The following is a 19,605-nucleotide window of genomic DNA, read 5'->3' on the forward strand; positions in this document are numbered from 1 at the left end:
CTGGATATTGCGTAAAGCCAGGAAATCGGATGTGTTTTTACTTAATTGCTCCACTCGTTATCACTTATTTGTGTTTGGAGTGCCACGTATGCCCCAGAAATCAGTGCAAGTGCCTTATAACTCAGCAAACTTTCTGATGAAGTTCTTCTGATGAACTATTTACAACAGCTAACACCTTCTTCCTTACGCGTAAAAATGAGAGAAAAAAGACCGTGGTGATTTTGTTCAGTAGTTCTTTGCTTCACACGATGTCAATTCGGATCATCACAGACTGTGCATATATTGGTGCAAGGCATTTCCTATCAGTGTTACTGCATCATTTTGGAACTGATGAATGCAATAATGACCAGGTGGTTGACATTGCAGACAGCAATGTCAACCATCAATAGTTACCAAGATGTACGCCACGATGCCCTTTTGATTTTGACTAAAATTCAATTTAAAATAGTATTTAAAAGAAGTATTTTTAAAGAACTTTAAGACTTTAGTAAAACTTTCATTTTCTATTTAATTATAAGCTAAAAGAACCATAGCCAATTAGTTCATGGTAACGAATAGTAAGTAGGGACTCGGCGCAATAGCAACCCAATAGTAACTCTAAAAGACGGAATTTTGATAGCAAAAGATGTATACAAAGAATTGGCTTTTCGTGCTCTTCCTAAATATACAAAACTTATTAAGTTTAAGGTTGCCCTTCAGAAGCTAGGAGCATTAGAAATTTTACCTGATTCTCTAAAAAGGGGAAAACACCCTACAAAGGATCAAAAGATCGTAGCGAAAATTACGCTGCCAGATTTAGCATATCATAGAAATCGACTGTAGAGGTTCCAAGCTCCTATCTGTAAAAATGTGGAATTTATTTATTTATTTTTCCCAGGGGTTATTGTATCAAACAAATGGTCCTAAAAGATCGAGAGAGGGTTGACTTGGACGAAAATCAAAAGTTCTAGCGCCCTTTTCAAGTGACCAAAAAGATTGGAGCCCCTTCCCACGCTCCTTTTTCCCGAAGACATCTGATCGAATTCTTGAGATAGCCATTCAATTCAGCATAGTTGAAAAGTCCAATAACTGCGTATTTGGGGATAAAATAGCCCCCCCCCCGTAGAGAAAGGGCTGCAAGTTACAAAATTTTCCCTTTGTTCGCATTAAACAGAAAAAAATTCAACTGAAAGTAAGGAACAACATTGAAACTTCAAACGAGTAGTAATTATTCCATAAATGAGGGGGGTTAACCTCTCCTCCATACCAGCTCTTCACGCTGAAGTACTTTAGAACTTTTAAAAAAGCTTTTTATTGTAATTAAACGGCCCTAGCGTGTCAAGAGTAGCTCTTACAAAATAAAAAAAAAAATCAAACTTGACCGCAAAGAGCGAGGTATTAAGGAGGAGGCAAACCCCTTAATATACAAAATAATTTTTGCTGGTCTTAAGTTTTAATGTTACTCCTTACTTTTAGCTGAAAAAACCTATTTTTTAATTAAATTTATAATCTTTTTTCATTTAATGCCCGAGAAATCCCCTCCATAGAAAAAACCCTCCCTCTACAGGAAATTTCTCAAAATAAAGTTACTCTCATGTAAAATACCCACCCACGGAAAATTTCCCCCCGACAAATTCATCCTCGCTGAAAATCCCCTAGGAAAACTGTGATGAACAATTTCATCTGCAAAAATTTTCCTTGGTATACCTTCATTTGAAAGACAATTTGTTTTCTGGCCTATTTTTAAATCATGTCAAAAATCCACCCTCTGTTGAAATTTCCCCCTAAATCCCCCATCCCCAGTGGAAAGTTCCCCCCTCCCCCCCGGAAAATTCCCTCATGGAGAATTTCTTCTAGGGATAATCCCCCCCCCAAGGAAACAATTCACCAGATAATCCCAGCCCCGCTGAAAATTTCCTCGAGAACATCTCGACGTGTTAAATTTAGTTGGAAAAGTAAGACAAGTAAGATAAATAAAAAGATTTTCATGTGGGAGTCCTGACGAAGTTTCCCAGTGTAAAATTTCCCCTGGAAAGCTTACCCCTGGAAACTTCCCTCCCTACGAAAAATTATCACGATAGGGAATCCCCCCAGCAGAAAATCCCCCCTCCCCCGTTATGTGTCTGTATGCTTTCCAATAACATACACCATATGCAAAGAATGGGTAAATTACGTAACTTTCAGCCCCCAGGTCTGTGGCCAGCTGTGGGGCTAATGTTATCGGCAAAGGCAGAGTCATTGGAGATTGCCATCTTAAATTTTTGATCGGAAAACTTCACTGATCACTGGTTAAATACAATCACCCCTGATGAACACAACCCCCACTAAAAAAAAACAAATCATTCAAATCAAATAAACGCTCATCCGTGATCTTACTTCTGGCAAAAACTGCGAAATTCCATTTTTTTGTTGTATATAGGAGCTTGAAACCTCTACAATAGGGTTCTTGGATATGCTTAATCTGATGGTGTTATTTGTTATTAAGATCACTTGACGTTTGGGGGGGGGGTGTTTCTCCCCTTTTTCAAAAATTGGGCAAATTTTCTCTGGCTTGTAACTTTTGATGGGTAACACTAAACTTAATGAACTTTATATATTTTGAATCAGTATACGAATTAAATTCTTTTGATGTTCTATTGTTATCAAAACTCTGTTTTTTAGAGTTTGGGTTACTATTGATCCGCATAACTCCTATTTACAATTCGTAGCCCCCGACTGTTTGATATTGTCTTTATTTAATGGAATTATTTTTAAAGTTTTCGGGTGAATTTTTCAGAGGTAATATTACAAGGGGAGGGGGAGTCTTTCCTAGTATAATTTAAAATATAGCCAGAAATTAACACAAAAACAAGTTATTTCAGCTGAGAATAAGCAGTAATATTAACATTCAACGGAACAAAAAATATTCCATATAGGAGTCCCCTCATTAACCCTTGCTCTTTACGCTAAAGTTTGTCTTTTTGTCCCAATTCCTTAAGAAACACCCCCTAAAAGACATAGAATCTTAATGAAAATCATACCATCAGATTCGATGTATCAGAGGACCCTACTGTAGAGGTTTCAAGCTCCTATCTGCACAAATGTGGAATTTTGTACTTTTTGCCAGAAGAAAGATCACAGCTGCGTATTAATTTGTTGTTGTTTTCCAAGGGATGATCGTGTTGACCCAGTGGTCCTAGAATTTTGCGAGAGGGCTCACTCGAACAGAAATCCAAAGTTCTAGTGGCCTTTTTAAGGGACCAAAAAATTCGAGGGCAACTAGACCCCCAAAGTCATCGGCTCCAAATTTTGAGATAGCCATTTTGTTCAGCATAGTCGAATTATCTAATAACTATGTCTTTGAGGAGACTTAATCCTCCACAGTCCCTTGGGGAAGGGCTGGAACTAATGAACTTTGCCCATTGTTTACATGTAGCCTAGTATTGGTTATTGGGAAGTATACATACGTTTTCAGGGGGGATTCTTTCTGATAGGGGCTTCGGGGGAGAGGGTTATGTGGGAGGATCTTTCCACGGAGAAAATTTCATGGGGAGAAGAGAATTTCTATGAAGGGGGTGCTGGGTTTCCCAGCATTATTTAAAAAACAATAAGAAATTAAATAAAAAAAACAAGTTTTTTCAACTGAAATTAATGAGTAATATTAAAACTTAAAATGAACAGAAGTTTTTACGTATATGAGGGGATTCTTCACCTCGTCAATGCCTCGTTTTTGAAACTAAAATAATTTTTTGCAATTTCTAAAGAGCTATTTATTATAGTTAAATGGCCATTGTGATTCGGGGGTCATTCTTAAACAATTGGAACAAAAATCGAATTTTGGCGTAAAGAGCGAGGTATTGACGAGGGGGAAAACCGTCTCATATTATGTATATGAGGGAGTTTGCCATCTCCTCGATACCTTCATCTTTACGCTAAAGCTCGATTTTTTTTAAATAATGGCCGATATAAACAATAATTTGTTTGTGTTATTTTCCAGCCAATCTTAGCATTTAGGTTTACCTTAAGCAGCTTCATAAATATGATTTTTATGTGATAATAAACCAAAGATATTGTATGTCTTCGGCTTGTGGTTGCTATTAAATAGAAAAAAAGTGTTTTTCCAACTGAAAGTAAGGAATAACCTTAAAACTTAAAAAAAAACGTATATTAGTACGTATATCTTTTAAAGATCTTTTCTATCATTCATTTAAGTCATTTGAAAATTGCTCAGCCTGTGATTTTCATAAAAATGATTTGTGCTATTGCACTACACAAAAAAGAGGCTGTGAAGGACCCGGCAAACTATCTGCTGAAGAGGCCTATATGTAACCTGTCTGCTTTTAGGAAGGTTATTGAAGTTTGTTAGTACGTAAGAATTATTAATTTTCTAGAGAAGAACCGTTTTTCAGTAACTTGGGTTTCAGAAAGACCTTTCTACAGAGCATGCTATTTTAGAAGTAATCCAGTTTATACATGATGCCTTGGATAAGGAGAAAGTTCAAGCTTCTATATTCGTATCAACGAATACGGTAAGCGTTCGACACTTTTAGTCATATAATTTTAAATAAAAAGTTTCCAAATTGTGGAATACGTGGTATGTTTATTCGCTAGACTTCATCGTTTTAATGAGGTTGATGTTACAGCGAAATCTTTGAACCAGTCAGATAAATTGGAGTGCCCCAAGGTTCAACTCTAGGTCCTCTACTGTTTTTAATTTACGTTAATAATTTTAGTAATTGAACTGTGGAACTAGGGATGAACGTTCTCTCTGTAGATGAAACAGCTTGAATTATTTCTGGAATTGATGAATACCGTGTCAAACATAATTTGACTCTTGCGTTCGACAGACTTGTAGCATCGTTTACGTACAAATAGACTAGCTTTGATTACTTTAAAAATTAAATTTATGGTATATAAGCGTACACCACGGGCCCTTCCATATTTGAAGTTGATTATGTCTTTTGTGTCACGGCGCTTCTTATTTTAAAGAAGTTTTCTTCCTTCCCCAACGTCTTTCTTAGAAAGTCCTCTACAAAGAGTTTATATTGTCTATTGAATGTTCTTCTTGTCAAACTGGCAGTTATTTTTAACTTGTTATTATTCCAGGTTAAGCAAAATCTTCTCACAGTGCCTAGTTATTTCTCTTCTTTTTATTTGTTCCCAGTTGCTGCGCCATCTTCACATTAGTTCACAATACACATAAAATACGTCAGCCACAGATGATTTCAGATGGGTCTCTTTTGTCTCTTAATATGTGAGTCTGCTTCCGATTTTGATGTATCGTTTGGAATTTTTCCAAATGAGTTAAAATCATTCCTTTTTGATAGTTATTAGTTATTTTATTTATCTATTTATTCATTGGGTGATTCCCTCGGCTCTTGATTTCCTTCTTGTTGTGGATTTCTTTTTTGTGTCGTCGGGTGCTGTGGCGTAGTGAGTAATTAATGTCATGTATTTCATCTTGACTGACTATTCATTCATTTATTTCCTTATTTTATTAATTCCTTATTTTATTAATTCCTTTAATCAATTCTTTATTTCTTATCTGTGCAAAACGAGCTTGTATCTCTGCCAGATATTTGCATATTTAGTATCTTATTTTATGTTATGTATTTATATATTATGTTATATTTTATGTTATGTATTTTATATGTTATGTATTTAGTATGATATTTGCATATTTAATATGTTATGATTGAAAAATAAATGAGCCTGAACCACACAACATACAAGTCCAGGGTTCATTTTCAAGTGATAGCAGAACTTTCAAGCTATTTTGATGTTTAACACGGGTAAACCCGTGTTAAACGTCACTACGTACAACGTGCTGTGATTAAGAACTGGCTTTAAGGAAGTTGACGCCTACAAGTTCGAAAATTTGTCCATGTGATTTGTGTGTATGTTAAAAGTATGCCCACATTTAAAGATATTTCGCAGTGACAGTTCGAAACTGAATACAAGGATGACACTTTTTTCCTTTTTTGTTAGTTGATTGAAGGTTTATAAGATTAATTCCTACCGACCGACAGCAAAAAAATCTTTTAAATTTTCACCTAAGTTACCCTGATTTATGCTATTTTTATAACTCCAAAACCCTGAAAAGGACGAGAATTTTGCATGATATCATGACGTTATATGTGAACTAGATTATAAACAGTAAAATAATAGAAACTTTTTTATACATTAACAGCGTATAATCTAACAATTACAACTAAAAAAAAAAAACGCATAACCAAACACAATTTGAAAACATTCAATGTCTTTTCAACATTTGAGCCGTATAGAGACCATATCGATTAAGTTTCTTTTTGAAAGTTTTATTATCCAAGCGTCAGCACACTTGACTGAGTTTTATCTTTATATACAAAGAAAAACTAAATAAAAAGGATTGATAAAGTCAAATAGTCAAAAGCTTTTGGACGCAATAATTTAATAGAAGTAAAATAAAGTAAGGCTTTGTAAGCGAGGGGTGACCTACTCTCAGAAATCATGCACACCAGGTAGCACATTCTAAGCGTGGCGAAACTGTGCCAAGGGTAGTGGAACGAATTCTACAATTTTAATTTCTTTTTTTGTCAACAAAATCCTTCCCAATTCAAGAATGTTAGGAAATTTCCTTTAAATCTGAACTGTGCCAAGCGTGCCGGAACTGTGAGGCAAATGTGGCAGTCCGGGATGTACATCAGGTGGCGTGAAGTGGGAAACCCCTCGTTTGCAATACGCTATAATATATAATTTAATTGCGCAGATATATCCTTGATATTCGAACACATAAAAAAATTTAACTAAAAGGACAGATTTTCTTTTAACTAGAAATACATTTAAACCCAAGTAGTCTGCTTTTATTTATTTTTTTCGTCTTTTTTTAAACTTAATCGATTTGGTATCTGAGCTTTCATTAATTTTCATATTAATGTAACTACTTTCCAAACCCGTTTCAGCAGATGTTGATATAGCACATGTAATATCAATGGCAAGAGTGAAATTTGGAAATTGAAATTTTCCTTGAACGTTTTGAAAAACAAAAATTGAGTTAAAACAAAAACAAAAAACTCTTCAGAGTAGAAAGTGAAAAGCATATTATTAATTTCGGATTTAAAAGCTTTGAGAATGGATTGAAAATTAGGAATCTTGAAAGAGTTCCGATTCTTTTCCAAGTAAAAAAAAAAAAAAATTCCAAAAGTTTCAGTTCCAAAAAAACTTCCCATTATTGATATAACTTACTAAAACTAATTCGGTAAAAGCAAAGTCAGTGCATCTGTACCCGGGTTGGGCTTTTTTAAATTTAAAATCCACTTCCTAAAATCAACTTTTAAAAGTTGATCACTTTTAAAAAATCAGTTTTAAAAAATCATCTTTTAAATCACTTTTCAAAAGATCACTTTTAAAAAATTAACTATAAAAAAAAACAATAAAGTTTTGACAAGATATCTGGTGATCAGCGCTTCTCCAAAATAGATCCCTGATCAGGAATACGAATCAATATTTCACGTGGACCCCCAACAGTTTTTATTAGAAAATTGTGTTGATTGGATTCTCGAACCGTCTAAGATTGGAAAAGAAAAAAAAATCTGAGAAACATCTCTTACGATCATGATGGCTCATGGATACTTATGGTGAAGAATAACAAAAAAATAAAAAAATAAAATAAACAATCTCAAGGTTGAAAAGCGAACAGACGGTGCAATTTTGTATGTCCGAGAATCGTCTATATGTTTATCAGGTTATAACTTAAAACAGAAAAATGAACAAAAGCATGCAATTTCGATGTGTGTGATGTCTATCTTTTTCTTGGGTTGCAACACAAACAAGAAGAAGAAGAAAAAATCAAAATTCAATATGAAAAAAATAAGCGATTTGAATTCCAAAGAATTGCATGTAGTTTGTTCACATTAAAACTTGAAAAATAAATCAATAACAGAAATACAAAAAACGTGACTTCAATGTGTAAAATTTCTATCATTTTTTTTCGTCTGGTTGTGAAATATATATGTATAAAACATGCCTATTGTATGCTCAAAATAATATTCCAAAAAAATATTCAAAAAAAAAATTTCTAAAAAAAAATATACAAAAAAGTTCCAATTTTTCATAATTTTTAACAGTGTGTATGATTTTTTGTATATTGGGTGCCATGTATAAGAAAAAAAAACATGCTAATATTATCAATCAACAAAAATTTTTAGAATCCTGTAGAAAGGAAAACCTTATTCCCAAGTCTTTAAGATATAAATTACATTTAAATACCCGAAAAGAAGCGCAATTTGCCCATACACTACAGTTAAAAACCCTAGTCCATATTATTAAGGACAAAAAACAGAAACGACATATTATTTCTTCAGAGAGAAAATCGTTGGAAACTTTTTTGCTGGAAAACTTGTCCACTGTTGATTTTGCTCAAGTTGTTAGATTAGAAAGGAATTTGTTTAGCCACGATTTTCGCTTGTCCAAGGAACGCCTCTATAAAAAATTAGAGGGCTTACGAAATGAATCTTCGATGAGAAACCGTATTTATTCTCCAAGATTCACTCCTGGGCCTGCTATCGTTAACCTCTCTTCTAAAACATTGGAACCCCAGGAAATCGAAACACTAGAAAAAGGTCCAAAATTTTCTTTTCTACCGAAACAGGTTCCTGTGGCAGATATAGTTTCCTCTCTAGAGTCCGCTTTGCATAAACACTATCCTTCTGTCTCTAACTCGGATGAAGTTAGATCTGGTCTAATAAATATCCTTTATAATAGCCAAAAAAAGTTTAAGCCTCCTACTAATTCCACACCGGAAAATTTGCATGACATAAAAATACTATCTAATCTCCGAAAAGATCCTTCTATTATAATAACTAAAGCAGACAAAAGCAATTCACTTGTTGTCATGAATACAACAGACTATGACAACAAAATTTTTTCGCATTTAAATGACACAATTACATATCAAACAATAACTCATGATCCTACTGATCAGTTCACTAATAATATTATAAATGAATTAAAGCAGTTAAAACAAAATGGTAAAATCACCCCACAACTATACAATAAATTTTTTCCCCGTGGTAGTTTCTGTCCTAAACTCTACGGTTTACCAAAAATACATAAACAGGGTATTCCCTTAAGACCTATTGTAGCTTGTACTAAAGCTCCCGCTGCCAATATTGGAAAATGGCTTTGTGCAGCTTTCAAACCTTTATTGTATTCTCAAAATTCCTATATTCATAACTCGGCAGATTTGATTAAAAAACTTAGCAACACAAGTATTTCAGAAAACACAATAGTTAGTAGTTTCGACATTGTTTCCATGTATACAAATATAGATGTAACTATTTCAGAGGAATTATTAAAAAACAAAATAGAAGAAAATTACCACTTGATCGAGACTTCAGCGACAGGAATTGATTGTGAAGTTTTAATGACTCTTGTTAAAATTTGTAATAAGTTTTCTATGTATTTTCAATTTCGCGATTCTTTTTATCAGCAAAAAAATGGATTACCCATGGGGGCACCTTTATCCGGGCTACTAGCAAATATTTACGTCGAGAATCTTGAGAATTGGGCATTGAATTCTTATTTTCTAAAACATGTCTATTGGGGTCGTTATATGGATGACGTAATTTCACTTTGGAATTATGGGGAAGCTGAACTTCGGGGCTTCTTAGATCATCTTAACACTTATGACCGAAATTTGCAGTTCACCCTTGAAGTTGAAATTGAAAATAAACTACCGTTTTTAGATGTATTAATTATTCGTAAAGCTGATGAACTGGATTTTACTATATATCGAAAGCCAACACAAAACAATAGATATCTTCACTTTAATTCAAATCACCCCCCACAAGTTAAAAGAGCAGTTGTAATTTCCCTCATTGATCGTGCCCTAAATATTTGCTCCCATTCATATATAAATGCAGAAATAAATTTTATCAGAGATATTCTTTTTGGTAATGGATACCCCATTCCTTTTGTAAATAAAATAATTAGCCGTAGAATAAAAAGACATTCTTGTAAAATCGAAGAAGATACTTCACAATGTGAGGCTATTGATAAGCCCTCAAATATTGTCTATCTTCCGTATATCCCAAAGATTACAACAAAATTAAAAAATATTTGCACAAAAAAATAATCTGTACGTAGTTTTTACTAATAATTTTAAAATCATCAATTTCTTAAATTCGGGTAAAGATAAGACCCCAGTTACTCGCCAAAGAGGGGTCTATCAAATACCCTGTGATTGCGGAAAATACTATGTCGGCAGGACCCATCAGAATCTAGACAAAAGGTTACAACAGCATAAAAATGACATAGACAAGGCCTTAATTTCAAATGGTTCCAACAATTCCTTTGATTCTGCTCTAGGTTGGCATATATTTAATAATCCGTCCCACATGATACTTTTTGAAAACTCTTCACTCATTAGTAATGATTTGGGAATAAAACAGGTGGTTCGAGAATCAATTGAAATTAATCTCAAAATAAATAAAAATATTTCTTTGAACAGGGACTTGGGGGAATACTCATTAAATTCTTTATACTCAAATTTAATTAAAAATGATCTAACAAAATATTTTACTAAACCAATTTATAATAGTACTGAACCAACTACGAAAAGGCCTTTGAGACAGGCTGCTAAACAAGCAAGATTAGCTTTAAGAAATTGCATCTAATCATTTTATTCTCTTTAGTTTGAATGAGCTTATATTTCTTCATTTCATTCTTTTCGCCAGTCCTGGTTGAACTTCGCTGAAGTAAGGATGCTAGGGCTATATTTTTAAAAAAAAAAATTGTTTTAATAAGTGTTTTTATATTCAGTTTTAATTCTCACAATTTGATGTAAGTTCTTTTATATATATATATAGTATTGTATTGTGCTGAAGACGGCCCTTGGACATAGGGCCGAAATATCTACATAAATAATTTCCATTGTCTTGAAAAAACTTTCCCTATTGTTTCTACGTTGTATTTGTTTGTTATGGAAAGGCAGTGTGGTCTTCGTCGCTATTTAAATAATAATGCATTAGTAGTTAGTAATGTGTATCACAATGAAAGTACAAAGATACATTAAGATTTATCACAATTTCTTTCTGAAAACCGCAAGGTACCCAAATATACAATTTTGAAAATTAAACAGAAATTTACCAGTGAATTAGTTTATGAAAACTCTTATTCGTGACTTATCTGACTATATTACGAGTCACCAATATCGAGTAATTTTCTTTTTCGAAATGAAAAATTATCCTACTTTAACTGATTTGTGTCAAGGGGGGGGGGGGGTAAATTACAGGTTCACCTGATTTATGTGCCTATAGAAACTTGTAATTTTCGGTAGAAAATAAATCCTAATGGTGGCAGGCAGCCAAAATATACAGTTTATAATGGTAAATTGTCATAGCAGTCATTAGTATTTAAGAATGCTTATTCTGAAATGACACGATTGATTTGATGGTAATGGCAGTGTTTGCTACTTTATCTAATGGAGTTGGAATGGAGATATAGGTCCGTGGGCCCTGCCAGAGGGGCACGGGACATAAATGTTTGTTAAAGGGAATATCACATGACTACGGGGAGGTAGAAGGGGCAACAAAATCTTTTTAGAAGTAGAAAGGAACAGGTTGAATCCAAAACAAAATTTGCAACTGCATTTCGACATGTGCTGCAGAATTTTTCGCAAGTGGACGACATGAGTTACAAATACTGGCAAAATTGATGCGAAAATATTTGTGACTTCAAACTCCTGTGACATGGATGTGAATTTATCTAGCATAAGCACAAAAGAACGAAACATCCAATTTAAAATGTAAAATTGACTAAACCGCTTGACTTGAGTCCAAAAAAAGAAAAACACTAGAAAGCCTCGTGTAAAACAATAACTTCACCTAGATACATTAAAACACTAAGGTCCGTCACGAGTTCAAATCCATAATATCGGGGCTTAGTACTTCAGTATGACTAGCGTGGGAAGAAGGGCTTGTTAGGGGGTGAGGCACAGTGGACGGTGAGTGGGAGCACAGCATCGGATCACCTGATGTGGCTATGTCACCATCTATTAACGCATCTAAGGCACCAAACGTTGATATGAAATCCCCCAATCCAGACGAAGGGTCGAAAAGCTGAAAACAAACTAAACTGTCAAAAATTGAATAGAATTAGAAGAATTGCATGAATTAAAAGAAAAATTGCTTAGAATTTTTTTATTTAAAGAAACAGTTCAGAGAAATGGCAGGGTTATCAAAGTTAAAGAAGAATGCTATTCAAACAACCAAAGTTCCATCTGGAGTATTCAGCAGCTATTTGTCCGGTTACTCCCCTTTTGTAGTTATCATACTAAATGTGGATGAAAATCTGTTGCTGGATTAGTTCTGAAGCAAAATTATGGAAATAAAGGGTTCATTTTTCGGCAATAATTGGCTTTTGGAACGAGTCCTGGAGTAATATTTTGGAAGGATGTTAAACATTCGTTGTAGATTAAGCAACAAAACGTATAGTAGTATAGCAACAGAATAGCCGAAAATTTCACAATAAGTTTTTTTTTATGATTTCAAGCTACGGAGAGAAATTGAAAGAGAGACAGAGAGAGAAAGAGAGAAAAATGGAAATAGAGAGAGAGAGAGAGAGGGAACCAGAGTTGATGTATACGTTTCCCATTTGAAATTTAACCTCTGTTCACACGACTTAATATTTAATCGCTTTGTTGAAAAAAATTGTATATTAACGAGTTTTGCTTGACTTAACACAAGCTGGCCCATAATAAGACCTGAAATCAGCTAGCAACAGAGAATAATTAGTAGATGAAGTGGTCTTTTCATGAATTAATTAAAAAAAACTCAAGTTTTTTAATTAATTTCGATTATTGAAAAGGCCACTAGCGCTTTCAATTTCCAATCGAACGAGCCCTTTTTGAAGTTTCTACGACAACGTTTTCAATAAAAACCTTATAAGGTTTATATAACTATGGGCATAATTTACAGTCCTTGTCCTGAGGGCTGTGGGGAGGGGGAATGTCATCCTCAAAGACATAATTTCTAGACCTTTTAACTACGTTAAACAAAATGGCTATTACAAAATTTTGATCGAAAGTGTTTGGGGAAATAATAAGTGTGGGGAGGGGGGCATTAGCCCTCTGATTACCTTCGACTATTAATAAGGGCACTAGAACTCTCAATTTATAATCAAATAAGCCCTTTTTGTAATTTCTACGACAACATTTTCTATAAAAGCCTTATATGCACCCGGGCACAAATTACAACCTTTGCCCTTGATGACTCTGAGGGATGTCATCCTCAAAGTTATAATTTTTGATTATATTTGATCTCATAAGACATAAAGACATAATTTTAATCTCGAAGTTTTGATTTGATGTGTTAGGGGAAATTTTTGGCGTGGGAGGGGGAAATGTTGCTCTCCAATCACTTTCCGACTATTGAAAAGGACACTAGCCTTTTCAATTTCCAGACGAATGAGTCCTTTTTGAAGTTTCTATGACAGTACTTTCTATAAAAACCTTATAGGTCCTGAGGGCATAACTTACAACCCTTTTCCTGAGAGCTGTTGAGGGATTGATCCTCAAAGACATAATTTCCAGACCTTTCAACTACGTTAAACAAAATGGCTATATCAAAATGTTAATCAGAAGTGTTTGGGGATATAATGGACGTGAGGAGGGAGGAGGGAGGGGGCATTCACCACCTTCGACTATTAATAAGGGCACTAGCTCTCTCAAATTCCAATCAAATAAGCCCTTTTGAAATATCTACGCCAACACTTTCTAGAAGAACCTTATATGTCCCCAGGGCATAGATTACAACCTTTGCCCATGAGGACTGTGGGGGGGGGGGTCATACTCAGAGAAATAATTTCTAAACCTTTCAAATACGTTTTAAAAAATGGCAAAATTTTGACTGGATGTGTTTTGGGGAAATAATGGGCGTGGGAGGGGGTTAATTACCCTCAAATCACTTTCGACTATTAAAAAAGGCACTAGAACTCTCAATTTCCAGTATAATGAGCCCTTTTGAAGTTTCTACAACAGCACCTTCTATAAAAACCTTATATTCCCTTAGGGCATAGCTTACAACCCTTGCGCTGAGAGAGTTGGGGGGGGGGGTCCGGATTTCCGGATCTTTCAACTATGCTGGACAAAATGGCTATCTCAAAATTTTGATAGAATGTGTTTGGGGAAATGGTTAGCGTGGGAGGGGGATAAGTTTCCCAGCAATTACGTGTGGCAATTAAAAAGTGCATTAGCCCTTTCAATTTCCAATCGAATAGGCCCTTTTTGAAGTTTGTACGACAACTCCTTCAATACGGTGCCCTGGTCAAAACAAAAAAAAATATATTACATTGTGCCAATATCGTTCTTTACTTAGGCAACACTATTGCGCTGCCTATGATATTCGCAAAATATGAAGTAAATGCTTAAACATCGAGTTTACCCTTAATATGTTTACCATCACCAGCCACGCATGAATGGACTGAAGGAGACTGGAAGGAGGGCCTAAGGACAGAGTTTATCACCTGCCAACTTTTAGAAACATCTTTACAGAAACTTTACCGTACGTTAAGTAAAGAACAATGTGTCCTTTATGCATTATTTCTTTTTCATTGTATTATATAGAATGTATGGCAGTGGAAAGTTGGGGGCTCATACAATCACAAATTCTAGGTTCTGGTGCTTTTTTTTAATGAAAAAAGGATCATAGGGCATCCAGCTTCTATTTCTGCGCTCTGAGTCCCTGGGCATCCTATATATATCCAAGAGTAATATGATTATTACTTGTAGCCCTAGAGGCAAGGGCCAAGAAATTATGCAAATACTGCATTTTAAAACACAGGCTTCATAGGTGACATCTAACATTACCTAAAAAAATATTCTAAACTAATGCATAATTTTTTCAGTTTTATTCTGTACGGTTGTGTTGCCAAATACACATTCCAGTAATCTCTACTTGTTCCCTATTCGTAGGCTAGACCAACCCCGGAGAAGTTAATGCTTCAAAAGCCTGGAAATATGTGGAATTGGATTTTCAGTCCTTAGAAGAAAGTAAAGACCCAATCTCGATATTAATCCTTAGTTTTAAGGGACATCCAGCCACAGTCTTAAAGTTAAGAGTGCATTGCATAATGTTTAATATTTTTCAACGAAACATTTAATTTAAACTTTTAGCTTCTTTTTTTGTGTTAGATAGTACTTGAGACCTTTGGCCAGGTGTGAAATTATCTCGGGCATGCCTTTTTAATTTTCAAATTCAACTGGGTAGCCCACATGTATGTGGGGCTTGTAGTTTCAATTATAGCTAGGACCCTTTTGGAATTTTGGCTTCAACACTCAAAAATGCAGTTATCATCCCTTTTCCATTTTTTTTTCAAGAAGCAAACAAAGAATAAGTAATATATCATCTTACCGTTTTTGTAATAAAGTCCTCGTCTTGTTCATTTTTAACATCTTCTGATGGCATGGACTGGAGTAGTGGCTGGTCATCCCTATCACAGGCAGACCATGCAGGCGAGCTTGCCGTTCTAGTCCCTTTATGAAATAAAAAATATACTAGATTACGGAGAAATTGCGGGAGATAAAAAAATTAGAAGTAGATGTCAGTTTCCATTAGAGTATGTTTAATTAATGTCATTCAAGCACCCAGTCTCAAGTTGACCTTACAATAGAGATTGTCGTTCTAGCTGCTTAATGAAATAAAAACATAGTAGATTACCGAGAAATTACCGTAGATTCCAAAATTAGAAGCAGAACTCAGTTTACATTAGAGGATGTTTAATTATGCCACCACTTCACGTCAGGCAAGCGCCCTGTTACAGGGAGACCCTACAGTACATCTTGTCGTTCTAGTTGCTAAACAAAATAAATATATACCATATTACAGAGAAGTAGCAGCAGATTCAAAAATTAGAAGCCGATCGAGTTTTAAGAAATAACAAAGACTTCAAATAGACATTACTAATATGACCCTAGAATAACGTGAACATCCAAGTGTCTTATAGTTTTAATACTACCACTTAAGTACAATTGAAGAATCAAAAACAAATATAAACAGTGTCAGAGAAACAAGGCCGAACTTCATTTTGACAATAATTTTATTACTGGATTTATATTATTTTTATAATATATTATATTATATTATATTTATATTATATTATATTACTTTATAATTATATTACTGGATAGTACAGTAAAGCTGAGTTTTCCCAAATAGCCTGATTGTAATCCAATTGTGGTACAGACTTTCAAAAGCATTATTTTGTAGCTATCCATGTTTTAAAGAAGGAAGATAGGGGGAGGGGGAGGGTAAAACGACCTTGAAGACTAAATCTTTCTCAAATATGTATTTTTCCTTCTCGGCAAAAAATTTCACTTATTAGATGGACAAATAAAATCCCTGTATCACTTACTACCTTGTGCTCTATTTTTAATCCGAATACGCTTTAGGTAGAATAGGAATTTAGCTTAATAAATTAATGAAATAAATTATTAAAATGGAACCTAAGACCATATTTCAATTTGTTTTAATATTTTAAAATCTTTCTCTTGACTGTACTAGGAATAATCTTGGTGAAAGGCTCTACAGGAAAACTATTACTGATATTTTGAATAATAGCTGAAATTTTATGGTGAAAAGGTGGGTAAACAAATCTAGATTCCTTTGTTTTGTATTATCCTTGAAATAGTATACATACTGCCTTCTGAATAACTATAGCCAATCTCTCTGAAGCCTAATATTCTTTTAGAGGGGGTTACGTGGGAGGATCTTTCCATGAAGGAATTTATCACGAGGGAAGAGAATTTCCATGAAGGGGGCGCATGATTTTCTAGCATTGTTTAAAAAAAATGACAAGAAAATAAATAATTTTTTTTTCAACTGGAAGTAGTGAGCAGCATTAAAACTTAAAACGAACATAAAATATTACGTATATAAGGGGGTTCGTCTCCTCCACAATACATTGCTCTTTACACTAAAGCATTTTTAGTAATTTCAACTATTTATTTTACGGCCTTTGTGATTCAGGGGTCATTCTTTAGGGTTTGGGACAAAATTAAAGCTATAGTGTAAAGAGCGAGGTATTGACGAGGAGGCGAAAACCCTCATATACGTAATAAAAACACACAAATATAGAAGTTCGTTACATAGTTTAATTCGTAGGGTCCGCATGTTTATTACAAACAAAAATGTTCGTAAAAAAAACTAGTTGCACTTTTAAGTAACTAAAAATTGGAGGGTAACTAGGCCTCCTCCCCCACCCCATTTTTTTTTATCAAAATCGTCCAATCAAAACTATGAGAAAGTCATTTAGCAAAAAAAATTAATATGCAAATTTCGTTTTAATTTATCATGTAAGGTGAGCCAAAATCAAAACATGCATTAATTCAAAAACGTTCAGAAATTAAATAAAAAACAAGTTTTTTTAACTGCAAGTAAGGAACGACATTAAAACTTAAAACGAACAGAAATTGTTCCGTACATGAAAGGGGTTGTCCCCTCCTCAACGCCTCGCTCTTTACGCTAAAGTTGAAATATTTTATAATAAACTTGAATATTTTCACGTTATCTCTGCCTTTCGAGACAGCTTCGGAATTCAAAAAGACAAATATTAGAGTCTGGAACAAAGAACAATGAGAAAATAAATAAATGTAATTTTTTTTATTGTTTTAAAAAGCAAGGCGTTGAGGAGGGGAAAACCCCTTTCATATACGGAATAATTTCTGTTCGTTTTAAGTTTTAATGTCGTTCCTTACTTGCAGTTAGAAAAACTTGTTTTTTATTTAATTACAATATAGGACTGCAATCTGTTTGGCATATTTTTGACAACTTGAATATTTTCTCGGTATCTCTGCCTTTCGAGACAGCGTCGGAATCCAAAAAGATAAATATTAGAGTCTGGAACAAAGAACAATGAGAAAATAAATAAATAATTTTTTTTTATTGTTTTAAAAAGTAGAGTTGTGAGAAAGAGTCAAACTTTAGCGTAAAGAGCGAAGCGTTGAGGAAGGGACAACTCCTTTCATATACGGAATAATTTCTGTTCGTTTTAAGTTTTAATGTCGTTCCTTACTTGCAGTTAGAAATTTCTTTTTTATTTAATTTCAATATAACACAGCAATCTGTTTGGCATATTTTTGACAAGTTGAATATTTTCTCGTTATCTCTGCCTTTCGAGACAGCGTCGGAATCCAAAAAGACAAATATTAGAGTCTGGAACAAAGACAGGAAAAAAAGCGAATAGGTGATAAATCATAGCATAATTCTCTATTCTCAAGTCTCAGATTGCTAAAAATTTTCTTTTTGAAGAGGGAAGATGTATATAAATCAAGGGGAAATTTGTACTTGGATTTTTTTGCTTAGGCGATGACTCGACTCCAAACAAAAGAAAATCCAAATATTGTAAAATATGATAGATTTTGACAATTTGGTTCAAAAAAATATATTGCAAACTTCCATGGAGATAATCACCAGTGGCTTGTGCATTTTTGGTAACATTAAGTGACATAATTTCCAAGTGACATTAATTAAGTGACATTAATAAGTAGTGACATAAGTGGATTTTAAGCAGATTACAATTAAACATAATAGGCCTCCGAAAATTGAAAAAAATCTTTTTTGAGAAGTTTGATGAGACTAATCTGGTCCATTTTAATTTAATTTAATTAATATTTAATTAATTAATTAATAAATAATTAATAAATAATAATTTATTAAATTAAATTAAATTTTATTTTTAATTTTACTTACTTGAATTCTAAGCAAAAGTTTTTGATTTTGAGCTTCCAACTGCTTCTGCCGTAGTTCAGATTGCCTCAATTTGTCTTGATCCTGCCTGAGTCTTCGAATGTATTCCACAGACGCCTTAAGAATTCCACCTTTATTCTGACGGATATCACGAAAATTATCAAATAACCTAGAAATAAAAGAACTTGGATTCCAGAACAGAAAATACCAATGCTGTCTATTTAACGTTTAAAATTGCAGAATAGTAAAAGAGATAATAGGCTATTGCCCTATACTTCTGAGTCAAAAATGTGCTTTATTTCTATTGGTTTATCTTTGTAACGGCAAACGTTATTGGATTTTTTTTTAGCAAATTACGTTGTTCCTTAAGCGTATGTCAAAAATAGAAACCATATAGCGCCGCCTTTTTACCTGCTATTGCATTTATCTATCATTGCTATGTCAAAATTTTCGGAAATAAGAATTCAAAATGTCTGTATTCAAAATGTGTTAGCTAAAATTATATTAATCAAACAGTTCGTGGTAACAAACTGGAGTAAGGAGCGATTCGGCTCAATAGTAACCGAAACTCTAAAAAATGGAATTTTGATACCAATAGTTGTAACAAACGAATCGCATTTTGATGCTGATTTTATATATATAAGTTTCATCAAGATCAGTTATATTTATCAAAAGTTACGAGCCTGAGAAAATTTGCCTTGTTTTAGAAAATAGGGGGAAACACCCTCAAAATTCATACAATCTTAACGAAAATTACGCCATCAGATTCAGCGTATTAGAGAACCTTATTGTAGTAGTTTCAAGCTCCTATCTACAAAAATGTGGAATTTCGCATTTTTTGCCAGAAGACAGATCACGGATGCGTGTTTATTTGTTGTTTTTTTTGTTTTTTTTTGCTTTTTCCAGGGATGATCGTATCGACCCA

General features: G+C 33.8%; 1 long non-coding RNA gene across 1 annotated transcript; it reads right to left on the reverse strand.

The window, feature by feature from the left end:
* Positions 1-10,471: 10,471 nt before the first annotated feature.
* On the reverse strand, positions 10,472-18,843 carry LOC136027476 (uncharacterized). The gene is made up of 3 exons (XR_010617607.1): positions 18,684-18,843; positions 15,348-15,469; positions 10,472-12,056 (listed from the first exon to the last, which is right to left on the reverse strand). It is a non-coding gene; the product is annotated as an uncharacterized LOC136027476 (long non-coding RNA).
* Positions 18,844-19,605: the final 762 nt, after the last annotated feature.

This window comes from Artemia franciscana, chromosome 5 (genome assembly GCF_032884065.1).
Source record: "Artemia franciscana chromosome 5, ASM3288406v1, whole genome shotgun sequence".
In the NCBI taxonomy this organism is placed as follows: domain Eukaryota; kingdom Metazoa; phylum Arthropoda; class Branchiopoda; order Anostraca; family Artemiidae; genus Artemia; species Artemia franciscana.